Source organism: Mustela erminea, chromosome 4, assembly GCF_009829155.1.
Source record: "Mustela erminea isolate mMusErm1 chromosome 4, mMusErm1.Pri, whole genome shotgun sequence".
Lineage (NCBI taxonomy): Eukaryota > Metazoa > Chordata > Mammalia > Carnivora > Mustelidae > Mustela > Mustela erminea.
This window is the reverse complement of record NC_045617.1, coordinates 116,795,511-116,815,794: the sequence shown is the minus strand read 5'-3', so window position 1 is coordinate 116,815,794 and position 20,284 is coordinate 116,795,511. Positions and strand designations below refer to the sequence as shown.

The 20,284-nt window shown below is 39.3% G+C and overlaps 1 long non-coding RNA gene across 1 annotated transcript; it reads right to left on the bottom strand.

Moving 5' to 3' along the window:
* Window positions 1–807: 807 nt before the first annotated feature.
* Window positions 808–19,660, bottom strand: LOC116587831. The gene is made up of 3 exons (XR_004284663.1): window positions 19,620–19,660; window positions 6,805–7,059; window positions 808–946 (listed from the first exon to the last, which is right to left on the bottom strand). It is a non-coding gene; the product is annotated as an uncharacterized LOC116587831 (long non-coding RNA).
* Window positions 19,661–20,284: the final 624 nt, after the last annotated feature.

Below are 20,284 nucleotides of genomic sequence, written 5' to 3'. Positions count from 1 at the left end.
TTCTCCACTGTAACATGACCTTTACCCCCTTTTCCTATTCTTTTTGGAAGCAAGTCACTAAATACAGCCCACAGTTAAGGAGGGGAAGTTATGCTCCACTTCCTTGAGGAGACGGTATCTAACAAAATGATTTGGAGTTCTGTATGTGAGATGTCTTCAGCCATTTATCTACATTAGCATGGTCTCATTGGTTTATTTTTATACTTCACATAATAAATAAAGTAATAAAATAAAAATAATTAATCATAAATAATAAAAGCTTTACCTTTGACTTGTTTGTAGGTTTTCTTCCTTTCATGGGGATGGAGCCCCATGAAATCCATCCCCCATGAAATCCATCCCCAGATCCTTTCAAAGATAGGCCAGGACAGCCCTCTCATCAGTTGCAGAAACAAGTGCATGAGGGTGTGAGAAACATTTTTCACTTCTTCCATTTGGATACCGGTCACCCACAAAATCCACCTTGGATGGACATCCTGAAGGCCCTTCCTCTCTCATCCATCTTTGCCCTCAAGGCTCCTCTTCATCTTTTCCAGCCCTATGTCCACCCACGCCTAGTAAGGATTTTGGGGGGAACCTGCATTCTATTTGCGTGACAAAATAGGGCTCAATACAATCAATAACATTCATAGGCATCATAGCTTTCCTTCTACTGCAAGTTTTCTAGGTGCACTGTTTTCGGTACCATAAATACATTATTTCTAATCTTGACACTAATGACAAGGTAATTATTATTCCTGTTTTACAGACATGGAAACTGAGTATCTGAGAGTTGAAAAATCTCCCTAAGGTTTCCTCTACCTGTAAAGCGTGTTCCTTCTCAGTAGTCTCCTTCAGTAGTTCCTCTCTTCCCATCTCTTCCTAAAGTTCCTCTTTTCATTCACTTTCCTTGTGACCATGGGCAAGCCACTTGCTGTGGGCCTCAGGTGTCCATCTTGCGATCCTGCTGGATAAATTCAGTGAGACGGGTGGACTGCCCCCACAGCAGGTTCAGTAAGTGGTATCTGTAATTACTGTTCATTTCAAGAGGATTACATTAACTTAATAAAAACATCTCTCTTTCTATTCTTGGATCTTTCTTTCTTTCTTAAAAGATTTTGTTATTATTATTTATTTATTTGACAGAGAGAGAGAGTGAGAGAGCACAAGCAGCGGGAGCAGCAGGCAGAGGGAAAGGGAGAAGCCGGCTCCTCGCTGAACAGAGAGCCCGGGGGTCCTGGGATCATGAACTGAGCTGACGGCAGATACATAACTGACTGAGCCACCCAGGCGCCCCTTCTTAGATCCTTTCCTGTTTATGTTCACCTGTTAGTTGGTCTCTTCTCATGGCTTTAACCAGCACACTATGTCAATGAATATCATAGGGCTATTGCTGGCTTTGGTCTTTCCTTTAATTTCAGACAAATCAACATCTTCACTTGAGTGTTTTAAAACAAAAATTGGAAGTTTTCTTTTCTCTAGTAGTGATTGAGTAGCCTGTATTGTATTTAAAAATTATGGACTCTGGACAAAATTTTTACAAACTCACAATTTGGGGCACCTGGGTGGCTCAGTCAGTTAAGTGGTTGCCTTTGGCTCAGGTAGTGGTCCCAGGGTCCTGGGGTTGAGCCCCATATCTGGCACCCTGCTCAGTGGGGAGTCTGCTTCTCCTTCTCCCTTTGCCCCCACCCCCACCCCTACTCATGGGTGCTCTCTCTCTCTGTCAAATAAATACATAAAATCTTAACACACACACACAATTTGAAGAAACTAGAGAGAACAAAAACAGGCAGCAAGTGGAGGAGAGTCAACCACTGGCAGAAGGGAGGGGCAGTGGGTAAGATTTGTGATTATAAAAATTTTTGCCTGAAGGCACTATGCAGAATATGTAGCACGTGATGGCCAGTATTCAAGTATAAATCTGCTGGTCTTACTGGTTTGACAAGTTAGAGAATGGGAAAGAAGAGAAATCCAAGAAAGGGAGGGTTCACAGAAACTTGCTATTTATTTATTTGCTTATTTATCTATTTAAGGAAGCTGGAGGTTCAACGTGGGGCTTGGACTCATGACCCCAAGATCAAGAGTCACGTGCTGTACAGACTGAGCTAGCCAGGTGCCTCTGAGAGAGGCTTTTTCAAGGTTTATATAAATTTTGACTAAACCCTTGGCTGATTTCTGACTTGGACCTGTGCAGGGATCCTGCTGAGAAACCCAGCAGGAAACAATTAGGGAAAAAAACAACTGGAGGCTGAAAGAACAAGGCAGAAGTTTCGGTGCTGTCCGTCTCAGAGAACACAGCATTTGGAATTTTATGCCTGCCAAGTTAAGTGCCTACTAAAAATAAACACTCTTTAGAGGAAGATACCAGAATCTCTATTTTCTACAATATCTCATCTACAAAGCCCAGTATTAAAATCTTTTTTTAAAATCCACTAAACTTGCAAACAGGCAGGCAAATGTGATCCATAGCCAGAAGAAGGGCAGTTCATAGAAATCAGTTCTGGAATAACTAAGATTATTTAATTAGTAGGTGAAGACTTCGAAGTGGGTTAAAAAAACACAACTGTAATGAATGAACAGATGGGCAAATTCAACAGAGAATGAGAAACTAGAAAGGAATCATATGGCAATTCTAGAATTAAAAGCATAATATCTAAAGTGAAAAATTTACCAGATAGACTTAAAAGAGTATTGAAGATGAAAGAAGGAATGAACTTGAGTTAAAAAAAAAAATTATACCAACTGAGCAATGGCCTCCAGTCATCTTGTGATTGGCAAAAGTCCTGGCAATTGAGAAGACAAAGCAAAACTCAGACTGCTGTTCTCTCACTTAACCTACCAGGACTGTTTTACTTCCCCTTGTTTCCTCTCCCTGCACTTCAGTTCCAACAGCCTAATACGACGCCACGTCGAAGTGGAGATAGTGTGTAACTTTGCTTTGTTTTCAAGGAAGCGCTTCAAAAACACTTAATGTTGTGATTAAGTATGAATGTTTACCGATTTTTGGTACATACACTTTATCAGGTTAAGGGAGTTAGCTTTTCCTAATTTACCAGTTTTTGAAGAAAATTACATAAGAGTGTTAAACTGTATTGATTTTTGCTTTTTTTGTGAAAGCTTTCATGCGTTTTTATTCCCTTCAAGTTTGTTAATATGCTATCCGTATTAACAGATTTTCCAAGGTTGGATTCCCTTGGTAAATCTTTCTTGGTCATAACACACACACACACACACACACACACACACACACACACGCACAGGTACTACGCTTATCAGTGAGTCTGGTGTGCCATTATCCTCTCTCCCACTAGCTTTATTGGATTAATAGTAAGTTTATTTTAATCTATAAAATGACTTTGGGAGTTCTCTCTCTCGGGCCTGCTTTCTCTCTCTCTTCTCTGGAAGAGTTTCTATATTTGTATTAGAATAAAATGTTATATTCTTTAAATGCTTGAAAGAAATGATTTATTAACCCATCTGTGACTACTAGGTGTGTGTGTTTAGCTATTTAATAACTTATTTGATTTTCTTGGTTGTAGGTCTATTCAAATTTTCTGTTTCCTGTTGTGTCAGAGTATTAGGATACTTTTGGCAGGAAGTGACCAAAAATGTCATAGTGGCCTAAGTAACAAGTCTTCTCATCCTCCTGCCTCACAGACCCATACTGAAGAGGAGGTATATTTCAAGGCTGGAGTAGATACTCAAGGACACAGGCTCCTTCAGCGTCCTTACTCCCTTATCTTCAGTGGCTGGCTTGTCACTTCATGTTCCCAAGTTGACTACAGCACCTCTAGGCACCGTGTGGATCCAAACAGGGACAAGCTGGGAGAATTTGTCTTTTCATTTGGGTCAGCAGCCAGCCTTGGGACTGATCTTTCCTGCGATCAAGGAATCTTCACCTGCTACTTAATTAAATTGGAGTTCTGTGTGTGTGTTTGTGTGTGTAAATATGGTTGTTTGAAGAGACAACAAATGGATAGTGTTTGTCAATTAGTTTTGGTAAATTGCAATTCTGTAGGAAATTATACTGTGTATTTTACAAGTTACATATATACATATATATGTATATATATGTATCAGTATAAAGATTGTCATAGTATTCTCTAAGGATTTTAGGATTTGTGTTATGTCTCTCTTTTCTTTCTTAATAGTGCTCTGGGCATTCTCTGTCTGTCTCTCTTTCTCGATTTTACCAGAGCTCTTTTACTTTATTAGTCTTTTTTTTTTTTTTTTTGTAAAATCAACTTTTGGTTTTGTTGATCTACTGTATAGTTATTTTGTATTTTTTTTTTAAATTCATTTCTGCTCTTGGCTTTCATTTTTCTTTTAGGTTTATTTTACTGTTCTTTTTTCTAACTTCTTAAATTGGATGGTCAGCTCATTAATTTTCAATTTATTTTCCTTTCCTAAAATATACATTTAAGGCCATGAATTTACTTCTCAGCTGCCTCTCAGAAGATTTGATATGTGATATCTTTTTTTTTAATTCTAATTTTTTAAAAAAAGATTTATTTATTTGATAGAGAGAGCCAGAGAGAGAATGTGAGTGGAGGGGAGGGGAGGAGGAGAAGAAAGCGAGAGAAGGGGGAAAGGGGAGAAGTAGGCTCTCCACCGAGCAGAGAGCTGGTTGTGGGGTTCCATCCCACAACCCTGGGATCATGACCTGAGCTGAAGTCAGATGCTTAACCAACTGAGACACCCAGGTGCCCAATATAGAATATCTTAATTATTATTTAGTATTAGACATTTTTTTCAAATCTTCATTATGATCTCTTTTTGGACCAGTAGATTAATTATACTAAGTTTTTACATTCTCAACCTCTGAGATTTAAAATGTGTCCTTTTGTCATAACTTTCTAATTCAATTGCATTGTGTCAAAGGACATGAAATGGTTGCTAATGATTCTCTAAAATAGACTTTGTATTTTAGAGCAGTTTTAGGTATACAGAATGGTTGAGCTCAATGTACAGTGGCTTCCATATACTCTCTCCCTCCCTACGAATTTTTCCCTATTAATATGTTTTTAAAGATTTCATTTATTCATTTATTGATTGATTTAGAATGTGTGAGTGGGGGGAGGGGCAGAGGGAGATGGAGAGAGAGAGTCACCAACAGACTCCCTGCTGATCACAGAGTTCTACATGAGGCTCGATCTCACAACCCTGAGATCACGACTGACACCGAAATCAAGAGTTGGTTGCTCAACTAAGTAAGCCATTCAGGCGCCCCTCCCCTATTATTAACATCTCGTAGTACATTTGTTACCTTCAATGAGCCAATATTGAATATACTCTTATTAACCAAAGTCCATAGTTTACATTAGGGTTCACTCTTTGCATTGTTCAGTTTCACGTATTTTGATAAATGCCTAATGCCACATATCGCCCACTGCAGTATCACACAGAAGAGTCACACTGCCCTCTGTGCTCCATCTACTCATCCCTCCTCCCCCCTGCTGCACCCCTGGCAACCACTGATCTTTTTCCTCTTTCTATGGTCTCGCCTTTTCCAGAATATCATATACTTCGACTCATATAGTAGGTAGCCTTTTCCCCACTAGTTTTTTCATGTAGCAATATGTATTTAAACTTCCTCCATGTCTTCTTGTGGCTGGATAGTTCATTTCTTTTTGACACTGAATACAATCCTTTGTCTGGATGCGACACAGTGTATTTATCTGTTTACCTACTGAGGGACAACTCAGTTACTTCCTGCTTGGGGCAATTATGAATCAAGCTGCTGTAAATTTGTGTGAGTTTTTGTGTGGGCATAAGTTTTTAACTCAGATCTGTAAATACTTAGAAGCACAATTGTTGGATTGTACGGTAAGCTCAAAAGAAGTCACTAAACTGTTTTCCAAAGTGGTTGCATTGTTTTGCATTCCCACCAGCAATGAATGGGAGGTCCTGTTGCTCCACATCCTCACCAGCACTTGAAGTTGTCAGTATTTTGGATTTTTCCCAATCCAATAATTGTGTAGTGGTATCTCATTGTTTTAACTTGCAATTCTCTAATGACTCATTATGTTGATTGTCTTTTCATATGCTTATTTCCATTGGATATTGTTTTTTGGTGAGGTGTCTGTTCAGATTTTTGTCCATTTATTTATTTATTTATTTAGATTTTATTTATTTATCTGAGAGAGAGAGACAGCAAGAGAGGGAACACAAGTGGGGTTGGGGAGTGGGAGAGGGAGAGGCAGGCTTCCCGCTGAGCAGGGAGCCCAATGTGGGGCTTGATCTCAGGACCCTGGGATCATGACCTGAGCTGAACACAGATGCTTAACTTCTGAGCCACCCAGGCGCCCCCAGATTTTTGTCCATTTAAAAAATTGGGTTTTTTTCTTATTCTATGAGTTTTAAGAGCTCTTTGTATATTATAGAGGCAGGTCCTTTATCCAATATATGTTTTGCAAACATTTTCTCCTATTCTGTGATTTGCTCTTTCATTCTCCTAATAGTATCTCTTGCAGAGCACAAGTTTTTAATTTTAATGAAGCCCAACTTACTTATTCTTTCTTTCATGGATCATGCTGACAGTGTTGTATTGCTCTATTAAAAACTCATTGCTAGGGCTCAGTGGGTTGAGCATCTGACTCTTGGTTTCAGCTCTGGTCATGATCTCATGGTTGTGGGATCGAGCCCCGCATTGGACTCTGCGCTCAGTGTGGAGTCTGCTTCATATTCTCTCTCCCTCTCCATCCTGCTCACTCTCTTTCTCTCTCTCTCTCTCAAATAAATAAATAAAATCTTAAAAACAAAAACAAAAAACAAACTCACCTCATCGTCAAACCACTTAGATTTTCTCTCATATTATATACTTACCTGATCTGAAATGTCTGCGTTTTCATTCTTCACAGTATAATCCTCTTCTGTCTTTGACTCAGAAGTCAGTGAGCCCTTCTTTCTAGTTGGTCCTGTTTTAGCAGTCCCATTGATGAATCCCTCATTTTCAGGTACCTGTTTTCTTTCCCAAGTCAATAAAGGCTCACTATTTTTTCAGTTTTCCAGTGTCTCTGGTCTCGAATCTGTGTCCTTCCACTTTTGGACAGCAAACACTTCACTCTTTAGTCCTCAAAACTTTGCCATCAAGGTAAAAAAAAAAAAAAAAAAAAAGGCAAGCAAATGATAAGAAGGTAGCATTTGCTCGTTTCCAGAACCAACCTCAGGAGATAAAAGAGCAAACACTTCCCAAACTTTGTAATTCCAGCCTGTTTGATCTAAATTTATATGCAGTGCTCACTTGTTAATTAACAGCCTTCTTTATTGATTTTCATTGCAGCTTTAGCAAGAAAACTATAAGAAAATCTTTCAGATATAGAATTTACATTGGCAATATCTCTTAGAAAAGAAAAATAAAATTGTTTCTTGTTATTTTTTAAAATATTTTATTTATTTTTAAAGATTGTATTAATTTATTTGAGAGAAAGCACTAGAGAGAGATTGAGAGCAAGCATGAGGGGTGTGTGTGTGGTGGTGGGTGCGGGGGAGGCAGAAGGAGAGGGAGAAGCAGGCTCCCTCCTAAACCAGGAGCCCGACATGGGGCTTGAATCCAGGACCCTGGGATCATGACCTGAGCTAAAGGCAGATGCTTAACTGACCAAACCACCCAGGTAGCCCTCATTTCTTCTTATTTGCCTTTTACTTTTGTGACTGAATGATTTGAGTCCCTCAGGTTTCTAAAAATCATACCTTTATTTTATTCAGAAACAGTATAAAGAAGACATGTGTTTGAGGGGCTTATCAGGCAAGTGATTTTATAAATGACTGCCAGTTCTGATTAAGCATGTTTCTTACCTAGATAACCCATGCAGCCATTCCCAGGATGTCCGCCTTATATGTTTCATTTAAGTAAACTGAGACAAAGGGTTTGTGTTAGTTTCCCAAGGCTGTTGTGACAAATTTCCACAAACTGGGTGAGTTTAAACAAGCGAAATTTGCTTTCTCACAGTTCTGGAGGCCAGAAGTTTGAAATCAAGATGTTAGCCGGGTCATGCTCCCTCTGAAGACTCTGGGGGAAGAATAATTCTTCCCGGCCCCTTCCTAGCTTCTAGTGGTTGCTGGCCATCCATGTCATTCCTTGGTTTATAGCCACATCACTGGTTTCTGCTAGTGATGGTCCTCACATGACCATCTTCCCTCGGTGTGTCTCCAAAACCCCTCCTTGTAAGGAAATCAGTCATCAGATTTAGGACCTACCAGGTGACCAGAAGGCTACACAGGCTGAGGGACCCTAGACATCAGGGCTTCCCAGATCTAATGTGACCCATGCATTCCAGTATAACCTCATCTTACTAATTACATCTGCAAAGACCATTTTCCACCTAAGGTCACAGTCACAGGTATCAGGGATTAGGATGTCAATATAATCATTTTGGAAAACAATTTAATCCAAACCAGAGTTCATGCTGTAGGCCTAGGCTATAAACATCAAATTTGGAGGAGGTATGCTAATAAGAAAAACACATAGGACAGAAACGTACCTCAGGAGAACACCTGGGTAGGTAGTGAGATGGTTACTGCTTAGAAGGAGGGCTACCCCAGGTGGAGAAGGTGCCTATTCTAAACCTTCTAGGAGAAAAAGGGTCTAAATATGTTTGATGTTAGCCCTGAAAAGAGTAATGAGGATAACAAGGAACCCAAATCTTCAGTATTAACCAAGGGAATTATCAACGTGAGTAAAAGTTAAATGCAAACCACTCACAGCCCCATGTGGGCAGGATGGGAGAAACCAGGTCTCACAACTGGCCATCAGCCACATAATCACACCTTAATTTTTGTTTCATTTTGTTCCTTGTTTTCATTTCACTTCATGATTGGTTGCTCAGGTGTCTGGTCAATATGTCTCATCTCTGTTACGGACTGGCATTTCCCTCAACCATTTGCTCAAGTCTTAAGTATTGGCGGTATATATTGTGCCACTCAAGACACCTGAGAGTCCAAAGGGGAAAGAACTCAGAATCTGTTGAGAATTTTCTGGAAGGAAACGGTGCGCCACTGGACTGTGAATCTTTTCCTCCAGCCGAGGGGCGAGTTTGACCTTGAGTGGAACTTTTCATATTTGCAAGCAAAGTGAATACCCAGTAGAGAGAAATGACAGTCTTGCTGGACTTGCTATGTACTGACTGCTCATCCAAGGACACCCCAGGGACACACAATCTCTGGTTGTTGGTTCATATTTCACTGGTAATTGAAGACAGCTGCAGCACTGCCCTAAGGAATGGGAACTGCAGACACTCCCTCCAGGTCCCAGGTGACCAGAAGGCTGTATCCACTGAAGGAGCCTAGACACCAGGGCTTCCCTGATCTAATGTGACCCATATGCCTACAATTTGTGCCATTCCTCATGACTCAAACACAGGCCATGCAGCACCTAGAGCCACTGGGATCTCCCTCTGCTGTCACAAGTGTCTGCGAAGGCATGGCTGTGCATGGTGCCATCTTCTCTGCTCTGTATTTGTCCTAAAGCTAGTAATCTTCGACCTGCATGAGCATATTGGGCCCTCTGAGTGTGACTGAAAGCTGAGGCTGAAACCCTCAGATCTCGTGGTGTCTCAACTCTTAACAAGTGTTGGAGAGTACAATGAGTGGTTTTAAATGTCAAATGCTATTAAGCAATTACAATATCAATAAAAGGTCATCTCTCGAATCGACAGAGATTTTTCAAATTGATGTATTAGTTGTAGTAGGGGTTTCTTTGGGGGGGAGGGATTCACTCCTTACCTACCATTTTATTTTATTTTATTTTATTTATTTTTTAAAAGATTTTATTTATTTATTTGACAGACAGAAATCACAAGTAGGCAGAGAGGCAGGCAGAGAGAGAAGGAAGCAGGCTCCCCGTGGAGCAGAGCGCCTGACGCGGGGCTCGATCCCAGGACCCCGGGATCGTGACCTGAGCTGAAGGCAGAGGTTTTAACCTACTGAACCACCCAGGCGTCCCTTTACCTACCATTTTATTGTGAAGATTTCCCAGTGTAACCCTCCCCATTACTATTATATATTCTTACTCTCCCCTTTGTTCCACAAAATGTATAGTTCACCTACTGACACACACTGCTAATCCAAAGGTAGGAAAGTGGATATCAAATCACACCTCACTATGCTTTGCCAAGTGCCTTTAACTTTGAATCCTCACCAAAATATCATGTATTATTATTTTTGAAAAAAATCAAATCCAAAAGACATGATAGGCATCCTTTCCATTTGTTCCAATCTTTTGTGTCACCGAGTAAACTGCACATTTCTTGTTAAACTTGTTTTTAGAAATTTTATCTTTTTAGGGGTGCCTGGGTGGTTCAGTCAGTTAAGCATTTGCCTTCAGTTCCGGCCATGAGCTCAGAGTCCTGGGATTGAGCCCCATGTCAGACTCCCTGATTCTCCCTCTCCTTCCCACTCATACTCTCTCTCTTTCTGTCTCTTTCTCTCAAATAAAGAAATAAAATCTTTTTTTAAAAGAATTGTTATCTTTTTGGTTACAATTGTAAATAAAAGTCTTCTTTCATTAATCTACTGATTCTTGAGTATCCAGTCGCCTCACTAAAGTCTTTCATTACTTAGTTTTTGAATTGTTACCCTTTGGTTTTCCAGTTGACTAATTATACTATTTACAAACAATGATAAATTTCTTCCTGTTTCAGTTTTGGCAGTTTATATGTCTCTAGGAATGCATCCATTTCTTCCAGATTGTCAAATTTGCTGGCATATAGTTGTTCATAATATGTTCTTATAATAGTTTGTATTTCTTTGGTGTTGGTTGTGATCTCTCCTCTTTCATTCTCTTTTCTTTTTGTTAAGCCTGGCCAGGAGTTTATTAATCTTATTCATTCTTTGAAAGAACCTACTCCTAGTTTTGTTGATTTGTTCTGTTGTTCTTTTGGTTTCTATTTTCATTGATTTCTGCTCTGATCTTTATGATTTCTCTTCTCCTGCTGGGTTTAGGCTTTCTTTACTGTTCTTTCTCCAGCTCCTTTAGGTGCAGGGTTAGATTGTGTACGTGAGACCTTTCTTGTTTCTTGAGAAAGTCTTGTATTGCCATATACTTTCCTCTCAGGACTGCCTTTGCTGTGTCCTGAAGATTTTGAACAGTTGTGTTTTCATTTTCATTTGTTTCCATGAAGTTTTTAAATTCTCCTTTAATTTCCCAGTTGACCCATTCATTCTTTAGTAGGATGCTGTTTAGTCTCCATGTATTTGAGTTCTTTCCAACTTTCCTCTTATGTTTGAGTTCTAGTTTCAAAGCATTGTGGTCTGAAAATATGCAGAGAATATTCCCAATCTTTTGGTACTGGTTGAGACCTGATTTGTGACCCAGGATGTGATCTATTCTGGAGAATGTTCCATATGCACTAGAAAAGAAAATATATTCTGTTGTTTTGGGATGGAATGTTCTGAATATATCTGTGATGTCCATCTGGCCCAGTGTGTCATTTAAAGCCTTTATTTCCTTGTTGATCTTCTGCTTAGATGATCTGTCCATTTCAGTGAAGGGAGTATTAAAGTTCCCTACTATCTCATGATCTCAGGGTCCTGGGATCGAGTCCCGTATCGGGCTCTCTGCTCAGCAGGGAGCCTGCTTCCTCCTCTCTCTGCCTTCCTCTCTGCCTACTTCTGATCTGTCTCTGTCAAAGGAATAAAAAAAAAAAAAAAGTTCCCTACTATCATTGTTATTGTCAATGTGCTTCTTTGAATTTATTAATTGGTTATTAATTGGTTATATAATTATTAAATTATAATTTATTAACCAATTATTAATTGGTTTATATAGTTTGCTGCTCCCATGTTAGGGGCATAGATATTTAAAATTGTTAGATTTTCTTGGAGTGACCCTTTAAGTATGATATAGTGTCCTTCCTCACCTCTTATTATAGTCTTTGGCTTAAAATCTAATTGATCTGGGCGCCTGGGTGGCTCAGTGGGTTAAGCCGCTGCCTTCGGCTCAGGTCATGATCTCAGGGTCCTGGGATCGAGTCCCGCATCGGGCTCCCTGCTCAGCAGAGAGCCTGCTTCCCTCTCTCTCTCTCTGCCTGCCTCTCTGCCTATTTGTGATCTCTCTCTGTCAAATAAATAAATAAAATCTTTAAAAAAAAAAAAAATCTAATTGATCTAAGGATTGCCACCCCAGCTTTCTTTTGATGTCCATTAGCATGGTAAATTGTCTTCCACCCCCCTCACTTTAAATCTGGAGGGGCCTTTGGGTCTTAAATGAGTTTCTTGCAGACAGCATATTCATGGGTCTTTTTTTTTTTTTTAAATCCATTCTGATACCCTGTGTCATTGGGTACCAGATTGGGGCATTTGGCACATTTATATGGTCAGGGTAAGTATTGAAATATATGAATTTAGTGCCATTGTATTGCCTGTAAGGTGACTGTTACTGTATATTGTTTCTGTTCTTTTCTGGTCCGTTACTTTTAGGCTCTCTATTCACTTAGAGGACCTCTTTCAATATTTTCTGTAGGGCTGGTTTGGTGTTTGCAAATTCTTTTAGTTTTTGTTTGTCCTGGAAGTTTCTTTTCTTTCTTTCTTTCTTCCTTTCTTTCTCTCTCTCTTTTTTTTAAATCTCTCCTTCTATGTTCAATGACAGCTTAGCTGAATATAGTATTCTTGGTTGCATATTTTTCTTGCTATAGTCTCTGAATATATTGTGTTGGTCTTTTCTGGCCTGCCAGGTATCTGTGGATAGGTCTGCTGTCAATCTAATATTTCTACAACTCTACAATTTCTACAATTGTTCTACAATTATAGAAATCTAATATTTCTACAGTTGGGACAAAAGACCTCTTTTCCCAAGCTGCTTTCAAGATTTTCTCTGTCACTTAGGGTTGTAAGGTTTACTATTAGATGATGGGGTGTGGACCTATTTTTATTGATTTTGAGGGGGATTCTCTGTGCCTCCTGGATTTTGATGCTTGTTACCTTCACCAGATTAGGGAAATTCTCTGCTATAATTTGCTCCACTATACCTTCTGCCCCCTCCTTTCTTCTTCTGGGATCCCAATTATTCTAATACTGTTTTGTCTTATGGTATTACTTATCTCTCGAATTCTCCCCTCGTGGTCCAGTAGTTGTTTACCTCTCTTTTTCTCAGCTTCTTTATTCTCCATAATTTGCTCTTTTATATCACTAATTCTCTCTTTTGTCTCATTTATCCTAGCAGTAAGAGCCTCCATGTTTTATTGAACCTCATTAATAGCTTTTTTGATCTCAACTTGGTTAGATTTTAGTTTAGCTTTTATTTCCCCAGAAAGGGATTTTATTTCTCCAGAAAGGGATTCTCTAGTATATTCCATTCTTTTTTTTTTTTTTTTTTTTTTTTTTTAGCTCAGCTAGCATCTTGATAATTGTTATTCTGAACTCTAGTTCTGACATCTTACTAATGTCCATATTGATTAGGTCCCTAGTTATCAATACTGCTTCTTATTCTTTTTTTTTTTTTTTTTTTGAGGTGAGTTTTTCCACCTTGTCATTTTATCCAGATAAGAATAGATGAATGAGGTGGGGATAGAGTCAAGATGGCAGAGAAGTAGCAGGCTGAGATGACATCAGGTAGCAGGAGATCAGTTATATAGCTTATAAAACCATTCCAAACACCTGCCAATCCAACAGGAGATCGAAGAAAAGAAGAGCAACAATTCTAGAAACAGAAAATTGACTCCTTTCTGAAAGGTAGGACCAGTGGAGAAGTGAATCCAAAGCCACAGGAAGATAGACTGCAGGGGGAAGGGCCGGTTCCCAGCAAACAGCGGAGCAAGGGAGCACAAAATCAGGACTTTTAAAAGTCTGCTCCACTGAGGGACATCGCTCCAGAGGCTAAACGAGGGTGAAGCCCACGCAGGGACAATGTGGCCCCAAGTCCTGCAGGGTCATAGAAACATTGGGTGTGTCTGAGTGTCACAGAGCTCATAGTTATTAGAGCAGGGAAGCCAGCTAAAGCGACAGAGCAGAAGAGTGAGCTCTCAACTCGGGGTTATCTTGAACCATAATCCGTGGCACAGGCCACTGCTCTGTGAGTGGGGTCCCCACAAGATCCTGGGAGACCCCACATGGAAGAGCTCAGGGATCTGCGGGGTTCAGAGACTCTAGGTGGAGCTGTGTGCCAGAGACAGAGAGGCTTGGTCACAGGCTGGGTGAGCTCGGAGCGCAGCAGAAGGCCAGGGAGATAGGAGTGATTGAGCGCTTTTCTCTAGCGGTGCACTGAGGAGTGGAGCCCCAAGCTCTCGGCTCCTCCAAGCCAGAGATTGGGAGGCCGCCATTTTTATGCCCGTCCTCCGGAACACTACAGAAAGCATTCAGGGAACAAAAGTTCCTAAAAGCAAACCCCAGCGGATTACTTAGCCAGGCCCCTGGTAAGGGTGGTGCAATTCCGCCTGGGGCAAAGACACTTGAGAATCAGTACAACAGGCCCCACCCCCAGAAGATCAACAAGAAATTCAGCCAAGACCAAGTTCACTTACCAAGGAGAACAGCTGAATTCCAGAGGAGGAGAAAGAAAAGCGTGGAATTCAGGCTTTCTCCCCCTGAATCTTTAGTCTTGCGAAGTTAATTAATTTTTTTAATTTTATTTTTTTCTTCTGCTAATTTTTAAAAACTTTTACCCTTTCCTCTTTTAACATTTTTTAACTAGTTTATCTTAACAATACCTTTCATTAAAAAAATCTTTTTGAAACTTCATTATTATAGTCATATTTTATCCTTCATTTTATCTAACTTTATTTATTGTATACACATAGGATTTTTTCTTCTAAAAAATTTGGGGTACAACTTCTAACAGATCAAAATACACCCTAAATCTAGCACCAGGCTTGTTCTAGTCTCCAGCCTGAGCAAATTCTCTCCATTTTTTCTTTATTCTCCCAAACTACTTACCTTATCAACTCCTTTTTTAAATTAAAAAAATTTTTTTTCATCTTTATAGTCATATTCCATCCCTTCATTGTGTTTACCCTTATATATACTTTTCATTCTTTAAAATTTTGGGAGGTAGTTTCTCCCAAGAGACCAAAATACTCCCCAAATTAAGTGGGTGACCCTGTTCTAGTCACCAGTCTAATATGTATATATATATATATATTTTTTTTCCTTCTTTATTTGTTTTCTTTTTTAATTTTTTTTCTGAACTTCTTTTTATCCCCTTTCTCCCCACCATGATTTGGGGTCTATTCTGATTTGGTTAAAGCACATTTTCCTGGGGTCTTTTCCACCCTTTTAGTATTTTATTTGCTCCTTCATATATTCTTATCTGGACAAAATGACAAGGTGGAGAAACTCACCACAAAAAAAAAAAAAAAAAGAACAAGAGGCAGTACCAAAGGCTAGGAACCTAACCAATATGGACATTGGTAATATGTTAGATCTAGGGTTCAGAAAGATGATTCTCAAGGTTCTAGCTGGGCTTGAAAAAGGCATGGAAGATACTAGAGAAACTATGTCTGGAGAAATAAAAGCCCTTTCTGGAGAAATAAAAGAATTAAAATCTAACCAATGAAATAAAAAAAGCTATTAATGAGGTACAATAAAAAAATGGAGGTGCTTACTGCTAGGATAAATGAGGCAGAAGAAAGAATTAGTGATATAGAAGACCAAATGACAGAGAATAAAGAAGCTGAGCAAAAGAGAGACAAACAACTACTGGACCATGAGGGGAGAATTTGAGAGATAAGTGATACCATAAGATGAAAAAACATTAGAATAATTGGGATTCCAGAAGAAGAAGAAAGAGAGAGGGGAACAGAAGGTATACTGGAGAGAATTATTGGGGAGAATTTCCCCAATATGGCAAAGGGAACAAGCATCAAAATTTAGGAGGTTCAGAGAATGCCCCTCAAAATCAATAAGAATAGGCCCACACCCTGTCACCTAATAGTAAAATTTACAAGCCTTTGTGACAAAGAGAAAATCCTGAAAGCAGCCTGGGAAAAGAAGTCTGTAACATACAATGGTAAAAATATTAGATTGGCAGCAGACTTATCCAAAGAGACCTGGCAGGCCAGAAAGAGCTGGCATGATATATTCAGAGCACTAAAAGAGAAAAACATGCAGCCAAGAATACTATATCCAGCTAGGCTATCATTGAAAATAGAAGGAGAGATAAAAAGCGTCCAGGACAAACAAAAACTGAAAGAATTTGCGAACACCAAACCAGCTCTACAGGAAATATTGAAAGGGATCCTCTAAGCAAAGAGAGACCCTAAAAGTAGTAGATCAGAAAGGACCAGAGACAATATACAGTAACAGTCACCTTACAGGCAATACAATGGCACTAAATTCACATCTCTCAATAGTTACCCTGAATGTAAATGGGCTAAATGCCCCAATCAAAAGACACAGGGTGGGTCACCTGGGTGGCTCAGTGGGTTAAAGCCTCTGCCTTCAGCTCAATTCATGTTTCCAGGGTCCTAGGATCGACCCCCGCATCAGGCTCTCTGCTCAGTGGGGAGCCTGCTTCCTTCTCTCTGCCTGCCTCTCTGCCTACTTGTGATCTCTGTCTGTCAAATAAATAAATAAAATCTTTAAAAAAAAAAGACACAGGGTATCATAATGGATAAAAAACCAAAACCCATCAATATGCTGCCTACAAGAAACTCATTTTAGACCTGAAGATACCTCCAGATTTAAAGTGAGGGGGTGGAAAACAATTTACCATGCTAATGGACATCAGAAGAAAGCTGGGGTGGCAATTCTTACAATCAGATCAATTAGATTTTAAGCCGAAGACTACAATAAGAGATGAAGAAGGACACTATATCATACTCAAAGGGTCTGTCCAACAAGAAGATGTAACAATTATAAATATCTATGCCCCTAACATGGGAGCAGGCAACTATATAAACCAATTAATAACAAAAAACAAGAAACACATTGACAATAATACAGTATAGTAGGGGACTTTAACACTCCCCTCTCTGAAATGGACAGATCATCCAAACAAAAGATCAACAAGGAAATAAAGGCCTTAAATGACACACTGGGCCAGATGGACATCACAGATATATTCAGAACATTCCATCCCAAAACAACAGAATACACATTCTTCTCTAGTGCACATGGAACATTCTCCAGAATAGATCACATCCTGGGTCATAAATCAGGTCTCAACTGGTATTAAAAGATTGGGATCATTCCTTGCATATTTTCAGACCACGATGCTCTGAAGCTAGAACTCAATCACAAGAGGAAAGTCAGAAAGAACCCAAATACATGGAGACTAAACAACATCTTTCTAAAGAATGAATGGGTCAAGCAGGAAATTAAAGAAGAATTGAAAAAAATTCATGGAAACAAATGATAATGGAAACACAACAGTTCAAAATCTGTGAGACACAGCAAAGGCAGTCCTGAGAGGAAAATATATAGTGATACAAGCCTTTCTTAAGAAACAAGAAAGGTCTCAAATACACAACCTAACCCTGCACCTAAAGGAGCTGGAGAAAGAACAGTAAAGAAAGCCTAAACCCAGCAGGAGAAGAGAAATCATAAAGATCAGAGCAGAAATCAATGAAATAGAAACAAAAACAAACAAACAAACAAACAAAAAAACACAATAGAACAAATCAACGGAACTAGGAACTGGTTCTTTGGAAGAAATAATAAGATTGAAAAACCCCTGGCCAGACTTATCAAAAAGGAAAGAGACAGGACCTAAATAAATAAAATCATGAATGAAAGAGGAGAGATCACAACCAACACTAAAGAAATACAAACAATTATAAGAACATATTATGAGCAACTCTGTGCCAACAAATTTGACAATCTGGAAGAAATGGATGCATTCCTAGAGACATATAAACTACCAAAACTGAGCCAGGAAGAAATAGAAAACCTGAACAGACCCATAACCAGTAAGGAGATTGGAAGAGTCATCAAAAATCTCCAAACAATCAAGAGCCCAGGGCCAGACAGCTGCCCAGGGGAATTCTACCAAACATTTAAAGAAGAATTAATTCCTATTCTCCTAAAACTGTTCCAAAAAAGAGAAATGGAAGGAAAACTTTCAAACTCATTTTATGAGGCCAGCATCACCTTGATCCCCAAACTAGGCAAAGGATCCCACAAAAAAAGAGAATTATAGACCACTATCCTTGATGAACACAGATGCGCGAAAATTCTCTCCAAAATACTAGCCAATAGGATCCAGCAGTACATTAAAAGGATTATTCACCACGACCAAGTGGGATTTATTCCAGGGCTGTAAGGTTGATTCAACACCCACAAATCAATCAATGTGATACAATACATTAATAAAAGAAAGAGCAAGAACCATATGGTACTCTCAATAGATGCTGAAAAAGCATTTGACAAAGTACAGCATCCCTTCGTGATCAAAACTCTTCAAAGTGTAGGGATAGAGGGCACATACCTCAATATTATCAAAGCCATGTATGAAAAATCCACCATAAATATCATTCTCAATGGAGAAAAACAGCTTTTCCACTGAGGTCAGGAACACGACAGGGATGTCCATTATCACCACTGCTATTCAACATAGTACTAGAAGTCCTAGCCTCAGCAATCAGACAACAAAAAGAAATTAAAAGCTTCCAAATCAGCAAAGAAGAAGTCAAACTATCAGTCTTTGCAGATGATATGATACTATATGTGGAAAACCCAAAAGACTCCACTCCAAAACTGTTAGAATGTGTATAGGAATTCAGTAAAGTGTCATAAAATCAATGCACAGAAATCAGTTGCATTTCTCTACACCAACAACAAGACAGAAGAAAGAGAAATTAAGGAGTCGATCCCATTTACAATTGCACCCAAAACCATAAGATACCTAGGAATAAACCTACCAAGAGGAAAAGAAACTGTACTCAGAAGACTATAAAGTACTCATGAAAGAAATTGAGGAAGATACAAAGAAATGGAAAAATGTTCCATGCTCATGGATTGGAAAAACAAATATTGTGAAAATGTCTATGCTACCTAAAGCAACCTACACCTTTAATGCAATCCCTATCAAAGTACCATGATTTTTTTGCAAAGAAATGGAACAAATAATCCTAAAATTTATATGGAACCAGAAAAGACCCCGAATAGCCAGAGGAATGTTGAAAAAGAAAGCCGAAGTTGGTGGCATCACCATTCCAGACTTCAAGCTCTATTACAAAGCTGTCATCATCAAGACAGTATGGTACTGGCAAAAAACTGACACACAGATCAACGGAACAGAATAGAGAGCCCAGAAATGGACCCTCAACTCTATGATCAACTAATCTTTGACAAAGCTGGAAAGAATGTCTAATGGAAAAAAGACAGTCTCTTCAACAAGCGGTGTTGGGAAAATTGGACGGCCACATGCAGAAGAATGAAACTGGATTATTTCTTTATACCACACATGAAAATAGACTCAAAATGGATGAAAGACATCAATGTGAGACAGGAATCCATCAAAATCCTTGAGGAGAACACAGGCATCAACCTCTTCGACCTCAGCCACAGTAACTTCTTCCTAGGAACATCGCCAAAGGCAAGAGAAGCAAGGGCAAAAAGGACTTATTGGGACTTCATCAAGATCAAAACTTTTGCACAGCAAAGGAAACGGTTAACAAAACCAAAAGAAAACTGACAGAATGGGAGAAGATATTTGCAAATGACATATCAGATAAAGGACTAGTATCCACGATCTATAAAGAACTTACCAAACTCAACACCCAAAGAACAAATAATCCAATCAAGAAATGGGCAGAAGACATGAACAGACATTTCTGCAAAGAAGACATCCAGTTGGCCAACAGACACATGACAAAATGCTCCACATCACTTGGTATCAGGGAAATACAAATCAAAACCACAATGAGATACCACTTCACACCAGTCAGAATGGCTAAAGTTAACTAGTCAGGAAATGACAGATGCTGGCGAGGATGCGGAGAAAGGGGAACCCTCCTACACTGTTGGTGGGAATGCAAGCTGGTACAACCGCTCTGGAAAACAGCATGGAGGTTCCTCAAAAAACTGAAAATAGAGCTACCTTACAACCCAGAAATTGCACTACTGGGTATTTACCCTAAAGATACAAACGTAGTGGTCTGAAGGGGCATGTGCACCCGAATGTTTATAGTAGCAATGTCCACAACAGCCAAACTATGGAAAGAACTTAGATGTCCATTAACAGATGAATGGATAAAGAAGATGTAGTATTTATATACAATGGAATACTATGCAGCCATCAAAAGAAATGAAATCTTGCCATTTGCGATGATGTGGATGGAACTAGAGGGTGTTATGCTTAGCAAAATAAGTCAATCGGAGAAAGACAACTTTCATATGATCTCCCTGATATGAGGGAGTGCAGATGCAACGT